This window comes from Lytechinus variegatus, chromosome 9 (assembly GCF_018143015.1).
Source record: "Lytechinus variegatus isolate NC3 chromosome 9, Lvar_3.0, whole genome shotgun sequence".
Classification (NCBI taxonomy): domain Eukaryota; kingdom Metazoa; phylum Echinodermata; class Echinoidea; order Temnopleuroida; family Toxopneustidae; genus Lytechinus; species Lytechinus variegatus.
The window spans coordinates 29746229-29765734 of record NC_054748.1 but is presented as its reverse complement, the minus strand read 5'-3'; the positions used below and the strand labels follow the sequence as shown (position 1 = coordinate 29765734).

The window sequence follows — 19506 nt, the reverse complement described above, 5'->3', positions numbered from 1 at the left end:
TCCCTGATTCATATCTAATAGATCACCGAAACCAGATAGGCCTATACGTGTACGTGCATATTCAAGTCTTTGTATTGATATGAATTAATGGATAAATAATGGATAAGTAATGGGGATAGGATTATCTGTTTTGAACCAAGTTTTGAAGTCGTCTGAAATTATTTCAAAGATGACAAAATATCTCAATTCTAACTTACTTGTCAAAAATTGGGAGGCTATCATAAAAGACGATTAACATAATCATTTCAAATATTTATATTGATTGGTATCCCTAAACGTACTTCAAAGATTTTTTTCATTCGTTATCATACACCCAGTAAGGTGTAGGTCAAGGAGCTCTGCATTTCCCGAAGGCTTCTGACTGAACTGACGTGCCCTATTCAACTGGGATATCCTGGACGGCACGTTTGGCAAACCGCACGTGTCAAATCAATAGCATTATGGCTAACCTTCCCTGCAGGGGGTTCACGTACCCTACCAAGTCGATCAATGAGATGTGTCAAGAACAATTTCGATTATCATTTTGCAGTAGTTATGGATATTCCTTCCTCAAACATGCTAACTTCGGTCAGACCGCATTAATTTCTGACGGCTTCGCACTTATGTACTAGGCCTATTGCCTATCTCGGATACCGTTTGAATTAATTTTGCCTAGTGTTTTTTATTGTTTCGTTGCACTCGGGATACTTAACTAAACGTGCGAAATTAACAAAGTCATGTTATTTTTGTAGTAAGAACCTGTGAACTTTAGAAATTAGCATGTCAAAATGGTTTACTGGTTTACCGATCGTTTTGTTGAAATTCTTATTTTATTGCGATATTCTCAAGATTCAAATGGACAAATAACTTGTCCCTTCAGGGGTCCATTACAGAAAGAGTTGCGTTCAAACGCAAGTCCAAAAAATCAATCGCAAGTCTTAAATGCGCGCTGTTGATTGGTTGAAAATTAAGTTGCGCATGAATTTTAGAGTTGCAATTGATTGCAACTGTTTCTGCCAGGGGACCCTGGACGGAAGATGAGCAACTAGGAAATAAACTTCTTTATACATTCGAGTTAATAACACATACATGCACACATCCCAGCGTGGCCAGTGAAAAAAATCCAATTATGCCAGAGGAGCAGCGAAATTATGCTAAATCGCGAAAAATTATGCCAAATCGTTTTGGACCCTAGGATTTTCCACAGGGGGGGGGGGGGCAAAACCGTCCACCCAAAAAATTTGACAAGCAAAAAAAAAGGGTCTTCAATCACATATAAAAGGATTTCGTACGAGAAAAAAATTAATTGGCAAGAAAAAAAAAATTCAATCACAAATAAAGTATTTCGTACGAGAAAAAAATTGACAAGCAAAAAAAAAGGTCTTCAATCTTCAAATTAGGCTAAATATGCTATTTTTGTACAAGATTCTTTGCTTAGAAAAGTCTCATTGTGCCCTAAATTATGCTGAAAGGGTCGAAATTATGCCAGAAAGCATGATTATGTCAGTTCTGGCAACGTTGACACACCCTCGCACACACAGACACCCACACCCAAACGCACACACGTACGACTTTAACATCCATCCGTCAATATCAGCACCATGGATATAGCTTCTGCTCTTTCTCATCCACTCTGTAATTACAATAAATTCTGAAGCTTTTGATCTGGGTTAACTTGCAAAACATAAACCAACAGCTAAATTTTACTACATGATTTGGGATGATTTATTTAAATTGACTATATAAGATAGCATGATACTTTCTAAGAATAGCTCTTCGTCTTATCACAGCATGGTTGTATATACTTTAAAGAAAAATAGCGTCGACTTGGCTTCGAACCCTAAACCCGCATAGCAAGAACCCTTCCCCTTTATCACCTATACAGGTAAATCGATTCTTCCCCGCCTTAAAACAAAGTAGACGCGAGACCATCGGAAAACAATTTCACCTTGTCCCTGAAACGTCAGAGTGGATATTCTCTCGCCCTTAACTTTTGTAGCATCGCTACACACAAACAAGCAAAGAAATGTGGCAGAATGATGAGACTTTTTCCCAGTGGAATGCCGTATGGCTCTCTCTTGCGGCGTTGGATAGTATTTATTAACACCTCGCCAGACGATCCCTCGACAATACGCCAAATGAATATACGTGTCAACATCCAGGTTGATTCGGATAAATAGTAGTAATTATTACACGGGAACTTTCCTCACTAAATCCATCCGCTAAAAGAGTCAATGATAAAGAAACTGAAGAGGTCTCGAGCATATTTTATATGTATACAACACATACCATATACGGAAAAGGGACATGCTTAAAACATCAAGTTTAATTACAAAGTATAGTGGTAGTATATATGTATTTTTTTAACAATGCTTTATCTGAAATTATTTTCTTTAAAATTTCCGGTGAAGACATGTGAAATCTATGATCTATGAATAATCATAAGTTCTTACATTCTTAAAACCGGATTGAGCCTTAGCCAAATATTTGCAGGATAGGCCTATCTTGAACCGACCTATAGGTAACAATACTTGTTTTCGTAAACGAATAAAAAAGGGTCTTCCGCTCCATTCCGTCTTTGCAAACAGATAATCCTTTATTAATATTTCTTAATTTATCCTTTCTTTCGATTGAACTATGGAAAGACGAATAAAACACAAATGCTGTACCTCTCACAAGAAACATTTACTCTGAAATATGCATCAAGGCGATTTTTGAAATGGTTCACCGTATCTGCATCTCAGCATCTCAAAATTTGGTCTCATTACAAAACAATAAGCTATTAGTTTGGGATATTTTAGAGAGTTTCAACCCCTCCTTATCATTTTAAGAGATAGGCCTTAGAGCATCTCAGGCATGTCAGAAAAGACCATTCTGGAGAGAAGACGGTGTGGCACAGTCATGACAGTATGCTCGGGTGTTCACATTGGCCCGTATTCTGAAGTCAGGTTTAACTAAAACTCAGGTTTAAAGTTGTGGTTTAAGAATGGAAAGCCAAATTACATAAATCAGTAACAGTACAGATATCATTTTTCAGCTCATTTGGCTCTCAAATCATTCATAATTGTCTAGGAAGTATAAATAGATGATTGTCTTCACCATCGATGAATCATGAAAGAGCTCAGTAAACATAAGAAACAGACAACTTACTAAAAATTTTGATACTTTTGGCCTCCCATAGTTAAACCACAACTTTAAACCTGAGTTTAAGTTAAACCCGACTTCAGAATACGGGCCATTGTGTTTATAATGTTTTGCGAATATATTTACAACATGTACAAAGTCTGGAATAAGACCAATTCACGTAGTATACTATGTGGAGAAGTAATTTATACTGTTAAAACGGTCAAATTCAACAGTGTGGAGGTAATTTCACACCGAGGACGCCTCTGCGGTGGTAAGCACACTGAGTTCGCATAGTTGACTATATCATTAAGTGTACCACACTTGATGATACTCAAAACTAAGAGCACTGTTATGATTCCACACTCTTTTTCACCGTTTGACCACACTGTGAGCATGCTGTGGGAGACTATGTACATTCCGGTATGGGGATAGACACGGTTTGTCCATTAACAAAGATCGAAGGTGTCAGATTTAGCACCTCAAATTTATTGTATACATTTTTTTGGTGTGACACAATTCGCTTCTTACAAACACCATTGCGTGATAATTTTACACACTTTGGACTCATGATAAATCTCCAGAGCGCAGTTTTAACATTCTAGGGCATGTAGGGTGTGGTCCTCTAGGGACACGATCTTGTCAAATTTAGCACCCCAAATTTTACTGTGTACAGAATAATTCAGTTTTTTGTTGTAACACAATTCGCTTTCATGGCTTAGCTGCATCGTAATGGTCAGTGCAATAGTTAATTCCTTTCTCCAGAAACCTTTGACACCATTTTCGATCCGGAGGTTTGACTGGGTTTTGTTTTATTGCAAAATTGTGTGATTTCAATGGCCTACTAACTTTTTGTTGTTTTTTATCGATGGACCGGCGGCAAAACTTGTTTTGAACGTCTTGTGAACATTTACATAGAATCCTAATTTCGGAAGTCCTTATTAGATATGTTGCCCGGTGAACATTGCCTTCATTTTTAATAGACGGTTAAGAGAAAGAGGATGTTTTCTACACTCAAGTGATGACCCCTCTAGCAAAAGTTGCGCACTTCATTCATTAGTAACGGGCAATAATACATTATATACACCGGAGATGAGGCTGGATAGCGAGTCTTGTTTTCCACGAGATGGTAAGAGGGTGACACGACGTCTTCAAATAGATATCTCCTAAAGCCTTCTGCCTAGTCTTTAGGCAGAGACCCTGAAAAAAACTTGAATAAAAATGCGGTCTTGAGACGAATCTACAACGAAAATAATTTGTTAAGGGAAAAATGAAAAATAAAAAAAGGAAGAGAAAATTAAAGGGGGGGGGAATATGAAGGAAGCTACTTTTTTTTTAATCTGTGGCAAAATATAGTCAATTCTGACTGGTGTCACTTCTAAAGCCAATAAAAAGAAGAATAAGAAGTTCTGTATTATTTGCCACCCGTCGGTGGTCAGTAGAACTCAGATTTAGATCATTCAGTTAATAACCAAAGTGAAGGCCATCATCACAGTAATTTACATTTATCAAAACTCATTCGAAGAACTGTATTGTATTATTTATAGATTAGTCCTTCAATCGCATTAAAAAAATGAATCTTAGAGTAAGAGCTTGATTACATGCTTGTAATTTTCAATTCTTGGTTGGTGGCATCGTTCATTTAATACAAACACTAACTTTATTATCAAGATAAGCTAAAAAAAAAACTGAGAAGGAAACTTAAATAAATTTGCATGAAAGAACATGCTTCTAGTACTGACTAAAAGATATCAGACAAGCACGGACAAAACCAACTGGTGTTGATGCATTACATTATCAACAAGGTCCGCAACAATATTTCTTTCATCCATAACCTCTATCATTTAAAATTAAATTAATAAACAAGACATTTGAATGTTCTCATTGATTTAATGTGCATTTAGAATGAAGTACCAATTAATGAATCTCTTTTTTTCAGTTCGTGTGTCGCTTCAAGGTTGTATGTATTTGAAGAATCGTGAAGAAATATCCTAATATTCCATCTTTATTTTTTTGTGTGTAGAATTAAGGCTTGAGTTATGTTAAGGACTTTTTGGACAGGCATTAATAACTTTTATCACTTCAGAACAAGTTGACGACGTCATTTAGGTTATGCATTCCTTTGCAGACTGCAGAAGCCCATCGACCGAGATTCTAGTAGCTTACTCCTAAGCTCTGCAAAGATATCACATTCTCTTAAATTTAAGATACATGGAAGCAATCCTAGACAAATCATTCTATATAGAGTCGCCATGTCCTTGACATATATCAGGAAACTATGTGGTTTCTGAAGGAGCTGATAAATGGAAACATTTAATGATTTTAAAGATTTTTAGACAGTTATAGTGTCCATAAAAGGATAGTTCCGATAGTCCCAAGGGCACACAAGAAGGTGTTTTACACGTCGCGTGAACTCCGTTGAACTTAAGTGAACTTCAGTACATGGGACTAGGCGACGGACAGACGGCATCCTCTCCAGCAATGTCTTACTCAAGTGACAAAGAGTTGAATATTAATAGGCTCGAGCAGCAGAAGTCGGTTGCTGCACGAGAAAGAGGGGTGAAGAGAGCTTGTTTGACCTCATTACTCGTAACACGACGGTATACACGATCAGCTGACACACGCTTTCCTACAGGTGTCACGTGATCTAATCGACGAACAACATAGTCTGTCAATTCAGTCTCTTGTTCAATATTGAGAAACATATCCGCTGATCACTGAATTATTTAACTACTCATTTGGGGTTCTTTCAAACCAGACTGCACCTGGAGCATAAATCCTCGGGTTGCAGTATTCTAATATCGCAATGGATTCTGGAATTAGTCAATTCTTTGACTTCAGACACCTTCCGATAACAAACGGCTTACTAACACAAGACTAATACCTGACATAAGACAAGATACGATAGCAGATCGCGATAATGTTCATGTTATTCAACTCCGCACACGATGGGGCGATTATTTGACACAGAAACTTGCCAGTGAAGGTTCAAACACCGCTTTTGGTGTCAATAGAATCGTTCTCATGTCTATTGACCGACGGGAAAGGCTCAATAGTTAGACATCTGGCTAAGGCTTGTCTGCAGGACGCCAAGTGAAATATACCGAACTCTTGAGAGAAACATGACGGTCGTGATAAAAGCAAAGACTAATACAGACAGTAATCAACCACTGCGGACATTCACTCTGGAATCTAGAACACATAAGTCTTTGTCTCCCTTTGTCTGCGCCATGCAATCGTTTAAACTACAAAACCAAATCAGCTGCCATTACAAAGAGCTCAAACAACACTTGAAGTGAAATTTCGTAGTTAGTAATACCTCTTACGTTTGGTCGGTCAGGCAACTTAGTAGAGATACGATCGATTTTGAAAACATGTTTTCTTAAGTCTTTTGACATTGGCCCTGAGAGGACATGACCTGTCTGTGCTGCTTCTAGAGATGGCGTTGAACTCCAAAAGAAAGCTGGAGAAATTTCTTTCTTTTTTGCTCAGGCGGGGGCTCTGGGGGGTTTCAAGAACTTTCCAAACACGCAAAAGCCAGATGGAGAAGCTTGTCAACTATGGAAACTTTCTTGCCACAGCTTTTAGAGCCTTACATCGTACGATTGGCTTTGGAGGAACTTTATTCCAAATCAAGAATCAATTCAGAATGCTATTAAGGACAAAAAACACAACCATTTGGTTCTACTAAATGAAAATAGTAATTCTTTCAAACCTTTTTCTTTTTCTCATTCGAATACGTACTTAGTAATCTGTTCTTGCTAGTTTTGTTTGAATCATCGAAAGATTTGTTTCTCTTTCAACAATTTGCACCTCCAACGGAACACTAAGAGAGCGCCACCAAGGTTGAGATCAACTTCCTTGCTGGAAAGGACATAGTGTCTCACAGTGCGTTCAGTGTCAAACACAAAAGTGCCAAAAAACCCTGTTTTTCCTGCTTGCACACGGAAATGCCAATTTGCACCCTAAAACTTGCGACACTGCATCTTTTAGTGTGCACACTTGTTATGTACCATAAAAGTGAGCAAAATGTAAGAAACTGTCTACCTGGGTCCCGTCTCACAAATAGTTACGATTGATCCAATCAATCGTAGCTCTGTGGAAATCCATCAGTGTCATAATTTCTCTATAGGAAAGTGGCACAATGTCCTTTGTAATAAAAAGAGAGAGAGAAGCACAGTATATTAAAAATGAATGCATGAATATACGTACATCAAAGCTGGAAAATATTTTGAACAAAAATGCATAATACATGTTGACGTTGCTGGCCGTCCATAATTGCGATTTATCGGATCAATCGTAACTCTTTTAAGACGAGCCCCAGTAGTTACTTTACAAAAAGGCGTCTCGGGCATGTACTGTAGGGTGCAAAGTTGCACCCATATCGAAGCTCCTAGTGTTTCAATGGTGCAAAATGGCTGCATTTATTAAGTGTCCAAATATGATATTGAAGAAGAAGGAACGTCTTCGGCATTAGGATAATCTGATAATGCTCTTGATTTCTTTTTTCCTTTGTTTTAGTTGGATTTCTTTGTATATAGAGCATTCTTCCTGAGGTTGTGAGAAAGCAAAGCGAACGATTAAATTATATTTTTATTAATAGTGAATATAGTAATAAATCTAGTGTCTACAAAGTCATACCGATCAGGGGATTTTTTAAACAAAGATAAGTTAATATTATACTGCATAAAAAGTACAATAGGGTGTTTTAATGAAGGAATTGTTGTTACAATTCCTTGATTTAACAAAAGATACCACTTTTATTATTTTTGAGGGTTTGGGGGAAGTAAACTCTCACAACCCCTACAAGTACGCCTATTTTAGTAATTAATTTGCATCAGGTTTTTCATCTATCATGTCCATGTATAATCTCTGTACAATTTGAGTAGCGTAATCACATTTTCTTGTACAAAGATGGAAATTGCTGAAATAAATATAATCGCGCTAAAATTGAAGGAATGTTTATCTAGTGGAATAGTGACATATTGCGATATTGACCTTGTTTGTGAAAAAGGATGGATTTTATTTCAGAACAAAACGGAACCGGATAGTAATAGAGTTGTGCTGTCATGGCCATTATCCGGCCATATACTCACGTCCACAGTGGGGAGTGAGCTGTAAGCAAGCAATGCCGACACGTCAGGCGGCTAGAGCCCGGGGCATGTCGGCTCCAGATCCGATCAAATGTTTCTGTTTGTTCTAGCAATGGGGTTAACCTAATATCACCTGTTCGAAAACAAAAATATTGGGTTCTTTAAACGTCTGCCAAACATACATGACAGAGTGGCCCTTGTTTTGTTACGCTGTGAAAGTTTCTTAGGCTAGGTGAAACAAAGGGACCCAAGACAAGCAAGATTAAACAACTATTTAACCTCACCTCTGTAGTTCTTATTCTGTTCTTAGGGTTTGATATTAGTGTTGTTCTTAAAGCGAGTATTAAAATCATTCCACTCTTTCTGTAGTTGTATTCTGCATATCCAGATCTAGTTTGTGATAGGTCATACTGCAGGGTTTTTTTTTCAAACATTAGGCAAAGTGATGAAGAAAAAGAAATCAAATACTAGATGATATTCTTTCATGTCATTTAAAATGCGCCAATTTCGAAATTTGTTTATATTCGATCAAAAGACGCATTGAGAGAAAGGAATTGTGTCACAGCAAAAACTAAATTAAACTGTACACAGTAAAAAATTGGTGCTAAATCTGACACCGTCGTGTCCCTATAGAGGACCCCGCTCCGAGGTGCTAAGATTACACCCTAGAGAGATTATCATCCAAAGAGTGTAACAGTTTTATGCTGTGTACATCGGGCCCCGTCTTACAAACAGTTACGATTGATTTAATCAATGTCAACTCTATCTAAAAATATATTTTAAGCAAATTTGCATTTCAGATGTTGACGTTGCTGGCTGTCCATATTTGTGATTGATCGGATCAGTGGTAACTCTCTGTAAGACGGGGCCCGATATTACGTCTATATAGGATTTATCTATGTGTGGGAGGATAAATTGATTGGTACCTATCAGGAATTCTCTGTGTGCAACGATATCCCCCCTGTGACCTATGTTGAGAGTTGAAAAGAAGGTGGCGAAAAATATGGCAAAGGCCTCTACAGAATTAGCAGGTTCCGCCGGGAGCCATGTCTCGTCATCGATCACTCCAAAACAAAAGAAAGTACTAAGACGGTGCCCAAGTTACACCAGCGAAACCGGCACCAGAACGACCATAGCGAGTGCGTGGTTTCCAATGGCATTCCATCGGTCGGTTTGGAGTCGGCTACGTTGGTGAGACTGAGACATAAAAGCCTCGGGTTCTCATTGGTATGATGATGTGCGGTGGAATATTTGATCAATGTCACCCCAGAATCCATTGATACGATCGTCCTATTTCGTCGAGGAATATTGCTAATATAGGATATCCGTATGAACTTATAGGATAATTGAACCCGGCGAAAACTTCGATCATCCCTGTACGAACACATTGTCTAAGTGTGTTCACGCTGTGTTTACAGTGCCTTCAAAGTGTTTATCCACAGTGTTTATCCACAGTGTGTTTATTCAGTGTGTTCACAGTTTATTCAGTGTGTATTCACACTGTGTTAACCGTTTATTCACCTTGTGTTTACTGTGTATTCATAGGTTATCCACAGTGTTTTAGGAGCACACTCGCAATGTGTCCATACAAACATACATACATTATATATTTATAAAGCGCTTCTCCATTAACATGCTCAAAGCGCTTTATAACAATAAAACCAAAAAAAGTTGATTTTGCTCTCGACGTTCACAATCTGTTTACATAGTGGATCATGATTGTGAAGTAGTGAATCATTCTTTTAAATGCTCAAAGTTAAGTTTGGAGACACTCTTGTTTGAGGTTCCACAGTGTATCCATAGGGTGTTTAGAGAGAAGGCCTACATCATTTGAAGATGTAAATTACACTTTTAAAATTTCTCAATTTACCCATTTGACCAAAAAAAATCCCACTGTGGACACCTTACAGTGTTCGCCGTGTGCTCGCATTTGGTTTAGGTGTACGTGGTGAACAATGCGTAAAGATGTAATTCAAACCTTTTAAAAAAATCTGAAATTTAACAGTGTGAGGACAATTACATACCCACTGTGGACACCTCTAAAGGTGTAAGTTTTCACACTGTGGATTATGTGAATGTGTGATTCAAACTTTTTAAGTGTTCAAAAAGAAGAGTGTGAACACGATTTCACATATTTTTCACACTGTGAACACACTGTGGTACATATAATGTTGACACTATTTCTTTCAAGCACGGATATTTATCTCTACATTATGAACTTAAACCGATAAACTATCTGACTATAATGGTTAGTGCAACCTTGAATGCGAGTTGGGCGCCGTTATGCATGTGTATATAGTTCAATAAAATTACCTGGGGGAACTAATTTAGGGGGTACAGGCTATGTCCCCGGGCGGTGGATCATAATGCTGTTCGAAAAGTTTTGTGCAACTTCGCGAACGACGGGGGCATATTCTCAGGTGCTATGTCTGCCATGTATGGATACATCATTCAGAGAGAGAAAGGGTCACCAGTACCGGATGAAGTCATTCGCAACCTACAACAGCAACCAGAAAAATAGGCCACGTCTTATTCTAGGTGAAGGTCGGTCCCCGGAAATGAATATTTGATCGATTCACCTCTGTAAGACAAAATCTATAAATCTATTAACAAATGTCATGCAGCTTGATATTCTTCTCACATTCGTACCCCCAGGGAGCGTCTTATGAAGAGATCTGCGAGTGATTTTCACCGACAGATGTTATTAAACAAAACCTTGCATCCGATTGGCCGACAGTCAGCCTGAGAGTATATACTTTCTGCTTATCAAGGGGCCTGTTTCAAAAAACTTATTTGTAATAACAAATTTGTAATATTGGTTAAAAGCTACCGAAATCCTAATCTGATTGGCCAATGATACATTTGTTATATAAAATGTGCATTTAGTAACTAAGCAAGTCTCTATGAAACGGGACCCAGGTATTTTTATTAGCACAAGAGACATTACTAATATATATATATATATATATATATACGACTATCTTCAAGGGTTGAATGCAACATTAATGATAAATGATATAGGATTTGTATAGCCCGAGTGTTCACCTTGGTAGGTGCTCAAGGCGCTCCTATATTACCCCGGCTCAGCTAGGCTACCGATTCTGATGCGCACAGCTTTTTGAGGAAATACTTCCTCACCTGGGTCGAGTGCAGCACAGTGTGGATAAATTTCTTGCTGAAGGAAAACACGCTATGGCTAGGATTCGAACCCACGACCCTCAGTTTGAAAGGCGAGAGTCAGAACCGCGAGACCACGACGCACCCACAATATATCACCTTCTCCCAATAGTCATACTAACTTCATATGAATAAGAAATTACAACTTTGATCAAAACAACGCAGTATCGGTCATTCTTCAGTTTCCTAGGTGTTGTCATGGTCGATTGGTTTAAGGTGATTGACTACAGACATGAAAGTCCAGGGTTCGATCTCCAGTAAAGGCAGTTACGTCACCTACGCCATTGAACCGGGGATCTAATCATAAGCGCTATATAGATAAAATGGAAATAAATAAGTATTAACCCTAATAATGTGCGCATGTGTTGGGAGAAAAGCATAGGTGATGTGATTGGACAGTCTCTCAAGGCCCTTTGGTGAACTCTTTAAGTGCTTGCTTAGTACGTGCTCAAATCCGATATGGACATCGATTGGCAGAACTTACACAAGAAAAACCGTCTGGACTTCTAGACGGCGGGGATCTCCAAATTTCGAATCCCCGTTCACATAAAAAAGGGATTAAGTTACAGTAATAGATCAAGCTTGAAATGCACTCCCGATATTTTCAGAAATAGAGAACCATATGCGCTAAAAGTTTGGGAAGTTAATAAACACTTTCTCCCCTTTCACTTGAAAAAAATTATCAGGGATTATGTAACAGTACTAAAGCTTGATATGCGCTATTGACTCTTCAAAATTGGAGAGTAATATCTGTTAAAGGACAAGTCCACCCCAACAAAAACTTGATTTGAATAAAAAGAGAAAAACTCAACAAGCATAACACTGAAAATTTCATCAAAATCGGATGTAAAATAAGAAAGTTATGGCATTTTAAAGTTTCGCTTCATTTCACAAAACAGTTATATGCACATCCCGGTCGGTATGCAAGTGAGGAACTGATAACATTACTCACTCACTATTTCTTTTGCATTTTATTACATGAAATATGAAATATTTTGATTTTCTCATCATTGTCATGTGAAATGAAGTTTCATTCCTCCCTGAACATGTGGAATTCTATTATTTTAACATTTTGTGCTTCAGGCAAGGAGATCCTAATCATCAAATTCGTAAAAATTGAAATATTGTATAATTCAAACAATAAAAAACAAAAGAAATAGTTAGTGAGTGACATCATCGACTCTCTCATTTCGATGTAACTGACTCGTTCACATAACTATTTTGTTAAAAATAAGCGAAACTTTGAAATGTCATAACTTTCTTATTTTACATCCGATTTTGATGGAATTTTCAGCATTGTGCTTGTCTGATTTTTCTCTATTGATTCAAATCAACATTTTTCTGAGGTGGACTTGACCTTTAAGTGGGTAATAACCTCTTTCTTATGTCTTGGATTAAGTCACCAGGCGACTCATGTACTGCCATTTCAGAGAAAAGGATAGAAAAAGATTAAATATTACGCCCTCGCAGACATAGAGGGTCCCAAACAGAACATGAAATAGGCCGAAAATTTATTTATTCAAGTTGTATCATATGTAAAGTATAATGCCTTTATAATTGATTAGGAGCGAACGGGTGTCGTAAAGTTTACTTCTAATTCGTCTAATGCCAATTCGTCCAATTATTGCCAACTTCTCTACTATAATTTGGACTATTATAAGTTTGTCCACCATCCATATGGTCCAATTGTCAATTCGCCCACTCACTATTTCGTCTAATAACCAATTGGTTCAACAGCAAAACGGTTATTACACAACTCGTCATGAGACGAAATGGTCATAGACGAAATGGTGATTAGAAAAAGTGATGATTGGACCAAATGATTGTTAGACGAAATGTTGATGGACGGAATGGCACGAGACTAATTGAAAAGACCTCTCTAAGCGCTTCACAGATATATTTTTACCCCGGTCACCGAGTATTCCAGTCAGTCACCGGTGAGGCGCACAGTACTGTACTGGACAAGCTACAATGACTTTTACATCCTACCGGGTACCCATTTAGCACCTGGGTCGAGAGTGGAATAGTGTGGATAAACACCTTGCCAAAGGATGCCAGACCGCGGTGGGATTCGAACACACAACCCCTGTTTACAAGGCGAGAGGCAGAACCACTACACCATTGACCATTGACCCCAGGCACATTGCTGAACTAACATACATCGATCGAGCTTGATCCAGTTGATCGGTGTGTTGGGAATAGTATTAAAGACGATTATATTGTTGTTGAAACAAATGTTGTACAATAAAACAACGAGCAGCCTAAATGATTCAATTATGCTATCTTATGAAGATATGAACGCATCGATCTTTATAAGGTCATATGATAAACACAATAGTTTTAATTAAATGGGGCTTGATACTTGCTCTTTATATGTAATCATAATGACCTCGGCCATTCGATCCATCACTCTTCCACACTTGACTGGCTCCACTCCCTGGGGAACAATTTGGCCACACAAACATTGGGGATGTTTTTACCAGTGCACACATGATAATGCAATCATCACATTTACGTTCACATCCTACAGGGTAACCACTTAAGTTAACACCTGGGTGGAGAGTGGATAAGTGCCTTGCAAAATGACTTCGGGTCGAATGGGATTCGAACCCTAAACCCAAAGATTAAGAGTCAGGTCACTTAACCACTAGAGCACGGTAACTCCACGGCACAACCACAGGAAGGATCAGGTAGAAGTAACTGGTCGAGCAATCGTCGATATGTCAGTTAATTTGAGAAAGTATGACTATGAAAAAAATATGACCTTTGAAATCGTGTTCAATTATTAAGCTTTTACAAGAATAAATTTAAATTTTAATATTACGTGGTTTAAAGTCGGAAATAACTTCATCTGTTAGAAAATCATGATTGAACAAATAATTCAATAAAGAAACTGAGATTATAAACGAGGTAGGCCTCTTTCCCAAAGTAAATCATATAGCGATACGAAATAGCTTTTCTTTAACCATCTATGAATCTTCCAACCACACAACTTGGCAATGCCATCGACCTCAATCCCAAAAAGTGTACTAATCCGTCAACGGGAGCCGTTTCATAAAAATGTTCGTAAGAGCGAATATAACAACGACTTGGTGAACCTCTCTTACGCGCTAAATAATCACCAATGAACATTTAATGCAGAGTATCATATACCTCCAGAAAGGATCACCGGTCGTTCTTAAAGTCGCTCTTAATTTACGAACAGCTTTATGAAACACCCGCGGGGACCCACCAAGTCTAATACTGTATTTAAGCATTAACCGCGCGGGGTGTGTCATAAACAACTCTCCATTTACACGTTGTGTTCATTAATGTCGCCGTTCTTCCTCCGCCATCCTCTACTCTCACACACCATCGCCGGATGAAAAAGGAGATGGGCGGGCGGAGACGAACATCATATTGGACCGTAATTGGAGATTGCGGCCCATTTCTTGTCCTACCGAGAGAAATAGTGGCTAATTTCCGCCCCAACCATGCCAACAGGTTAAAGACTTGAAATTGGGGCATTCGTCTGGCCAACGCGTCTGTCCCCGAACAACCGCCCAAGTACTTCTTATTCTTCTCTGATCACATGAGATTTAGAATTTTACTACTCTTAGCTGTTGAAAATTAGTTCGCATGGCTGCATTATGACTGCATTAGTTTTATGATCAAACTTCAAACCTCCATTAGTCATGCAAATCGATAATGATGGCACCAACTGCGCGTTATATCGAAAAAGAATAGTGCTTTTTTCGAACAAAAGATTCTTAAAAGATGATACCAAATATGATGTTACGGATGATTCTTGTACTGTTTAGAACAAAATTTGAATGTTTAATATGTAAATGATCTTCCTGCAGCGATTTTGTACGAGGAGCGCCTGCTGACACAATAAAATTTTAAAAAAAGAGAACCAACCACCATGATCATCACTTTGGCATTTTGACGAGCAAGTGATATTACGAGACACCGTCTAGATTTTAGTCTCGTGTCATTGCGCCACGAAAACTTTTAAGTTTTAACGGTCGACTTTCGAAAGGCCATTTCACACCTTACGACTGGTGCACAATCCGATTTGGAGCAAATTTCATTTTGCCCATGATCTGAAAATATGAGTGACAAGTATTTTAATTTGAGGTTCAAATTAACTGAAAGATTACTAATATAACAATTGTGAATGATTGCGAGCCTTCGCTTTGGAGTAAAGGCCAAAATAATTTAAAATCATTGCCAATCGTACGACTGCTATGACGTCATTACGACTATAGATATTAAATTCGCTTTTATTCTAATAAGGATGACAGCTTAGTGAGAGATTTTAACAAGGGTATTCGTATGATGATTTTCGAAAATTACACAGTAAGATATACTGTGTCTAAACATTAGCATCAATTCTACTACGTTTCATTCCAAAATCGGATCGCAGACTAACAAGATAGGCATCATCTCAACATAGTTACTCGACTTGATATAAGGTCATTAGGTCGACTAGGCAAGATAAGATGATGAATTTATATTCATAAGTCCATGAAGACAGAAAAATTGATTGGCACTTTAAAGTTTCTGTTCTATGAAGACATCAAACATGTTCATGCTACAGTAAAACAGGCTGAACCGACTACAGACAGATCAAATCTATTATGTTATTTCTAATGCTACATCATCGGTCGGTTTGGAGTCGGTTTCGATTAAAGTCACACCAACGAAACCGTCTCCAGACCGATCAAATCTATTACGTTATTACCAATGACATACCATCGGTCGGTTTGGAGTCAGTTTCGGTTAAGGTCACACCAACGAAACCGACTCAAGACCGATTAAAGCTATTACTAGTACGTTATTACCCTATATCAAACCATCGGTCGATTTGGAGTCGGTTTCGGTTAAATTCACACCAACGAAACCGACTCAAGACTGATTAAAGCTATCACGTTATTTCCATTGGCATATCATCGGTCGGTTTCGGTTAAATTCACACCAACGAAACCGACTATAGACCGATCAAATCTATTACGTTATTACCACTTGACATACCATGGGTCGGTTCGGCGTCGGTTTCGTTGATGTGACTGTAGCAGCCACCATTGTTCATTCATCGTGCCAATTTTTGAGGATGAGTACCTACCGAGGCTGGATCTGTATTGTTTTGAATTGATGTTCTCTAAACAAAGTCCCGATGACTCACGAATACCATCATCCATCATCATAAACACATATGATCGCTCATAACTGATAATTCCTCACACAAGTTCCAATGACGTCATCCAACGTCATCAAAACGTAACCATCCTGTGATCATGTAAGTCGTCACTTCTAACAGAAAGGTGAAGATACAATCGAAGTTTTGGAAAGGCAAATGGCTCATTTCAATATCCATCTTTGCATTTCGAGCCCACTTGGACAATAACTGGGTTGTCCTTGAACCACGCAGGCGACAATCTGGGTAACTAATATTCAAATAAGAAATTTGAAGTATCGTTGGAGGCACTTCCGCTTCCGACGGTCCTTGTGCCCGTGCCCCATTTAGCAATCGTTCATTATCATACAAACCCTTTATGAATTTCGGATCCTCACAATACTGGAGTCACACCAACGAATCCGAATTAAAGATAAATTCCAGTATTATAAATACCTATCTGGTGTTAGACCAAAACTGGTGTTATTTAACACTTCCATGGTGTGGACATTTTATATAGATACCGGGCTGGTGTTAAATCAACCCCCGAGTTTTTCAGTGTATAATGAGGTTTTGTGCGTGTTTTCCTTAAGAATCCACAAATCTGCATCATCAGTCGAGGAGTATATTCTCTTTTGTACGTCTATAGATATCTGGTCGGGTTTACCTTTTGACAAATAAAAGTAATTTTGGGTCACTCGCTCAGCTAACTTTCATAATTATAGAGAAAGGGGTCCGTATCAAACCACTGATGCCCCAATTGCTAGAGAATAACCAAGCCTATCCGGGGGCCGTTTCATAAAGCTGTTCGTGAGTTAAGAGCAACTTTAGGAGCGACTGGTGAACCCTTCTTACGCGCTAAACCATCGCCAATAATATACCATTTACCACAAGAAAGGATCACCAGTCGTTCTTAATGTCGTTCTTAACTTACGAACATCTTTATGAAACACCCACCTGGATAGAACGGTGATTTAACATATACCAAGGCTGGTAATGACATATTGCCATGGTATTTGCTAGTCTTCTCTTTAAAAACAGACATCAGACAAATCGTCACCATATTTTTCAATACTTGGGCATGTTTTAAGAAATTATAATTTCAAGCTTTTGGTGATCTCGTGTGAACACGGTTTTCGTTGAAATAGATACTAGGAGGAACCTTTTGTAGTTACACTAAAAAACAAATACCACATCGATCATAACTATTGCGTTGTAATGGCGCACTACCGATCGGTTAGGAATAACTTTTACTGGTGAGACTGCGACACGAAAATACAATGCCATCGCTATGGGACGACGTTTGTAATGCTCTGACTGAACGAAGCAACAATAAATAAAACAAAAATGTAAGTACTAATATTACCGTCACACTTGCAAAACCGACTTCAGAACGACAAAAGCTATTACGTTATTACCAATGAAATGCTGTCGGTCGGTTTTGAGTCGCATTCGATAGTTTGACTGTACATTTACCGCTTTGAAAACACCTAAAATGGATTAGATCCTTATCTGTAAGATATCAATGAATCTACTTAACATTGGAGAAATGACATGGTATGTGAAACTGCTGCCTGTACTGTTGTGAATAAAGGTGTCAAATCTGTAACCATTTCTCCTTATATCGGTCAATAAACTTTCGTATGAAATATGGATTGAATAAGGTGGACTTTAAATGTTTACTTCCAATACATATATTCTCATTTGACCATTGAAGGGTATGCTCATCGCTTCATTATGAAAATCATCAATAATCATGTATGGAAATATCGAGCTGACGAGCTCCCATCCATTCAGGCGCGGATCCAGGAGGGGTACAGCCCCCCCCCCCCCCCCCCCTTGAGAAGCAAATTTGACCTTTTTTTTAGCTTGTCAAATTTTTCCTCAAAAAAAATTTGTCCCCTTTTGGAAAATCCCGGATCCGCCTCTACATCCATCACCTGAAACAGTTAATAGTTCTAAATCTTCCGCCAGTCAATTAATTCTAAGAGACATCCCTTCCTCCCATTTTGGCAACGGAAGTTAAGTGATTGCCATTCCCAATTTCCTTGAATCAGCGTTAGTTAGCTTGCCACACGTATAGCTTTTCATCAATCAGCTATATTATCACATCACAAATCTTGGGAATGGGTTGGGTCGGATGATAATCTTTGTCTTCTTATTTGTAATTAGGCATGTGAGACCCTCAGACGATCACTGGCCCTTGTAAATGTGTCACGTGATAGGCTAGGTCCTTACCCGCCAAAACAAACAGATCCCACTATCAATTACCCCTCTAATCGACTTCGCAACAAAACAAGGTGTAATTGAATCGAGGTTGGACATACTGCGGTTCGAGTTTCAGTACATCCCAAGAGTGTGTAGTTTGTCTCATGACAGCATTTAAAGCTAAATGATAGTAGTTGCAGTAAAACACATATTTCGAGAGAAAGTCAGTAAAACCAAGGTTAAGTATTAATATATCATCGCGGGTCTAGATCTGGTACAGTTACATAAACTGAACATTGTGAAATGAATCTTTGTGAAATATCTAGCTAAAAAAACAATCACACTGAAAATCGCCAACACAGACAGGCACACGTGGGACAGTGTATTATTATTGTTGGAATAAAGACCCGACGGAAGTGACCGAATCCTCGCTTATCTTGCTTATTTCTCAGCAATTACACAATTTCTTCCAGAATCCTTTAGCACATATTTTTTATTCATACAGACACTTTGGTGATCATTACATTAAATCCTGTAAAAAGTAATTTTGAGATCGTTCCCACAAATGGAATTTATCTTTAATCAAATTTACTTTGTCTCATCATGGACTAACTAGAGACCTAGTAGGTCCATGGTCCCATCGGCCAAACATGAATGTTGAGGAGACGTTTTACCATGTTTACCAAAGAGAGGTTTTAGAAACTAATCTTAATGAAATATTAATTCTCTAATTCGAGAGAAATCTTCATGAACCCCAACGGACCTCAG

The 19506-nt window shown here is 38.3% G+C and overlaps 1 protein-coding gene across 8 annotated transcripts in view; it reads right to left on the bottom strand.

Moving 5' to 3' along the window:
• Positions 1 to 19506, bottom strand: part of LOC121421688 (signal peptide, CUB and EGF-like domain-containing protein 1) — a 51742-nt gene that overhangs the window by 23135 nt on the left and 9101 nt on the right. The gene's annotated exons all lie outside the window — the stretch shown is intronic.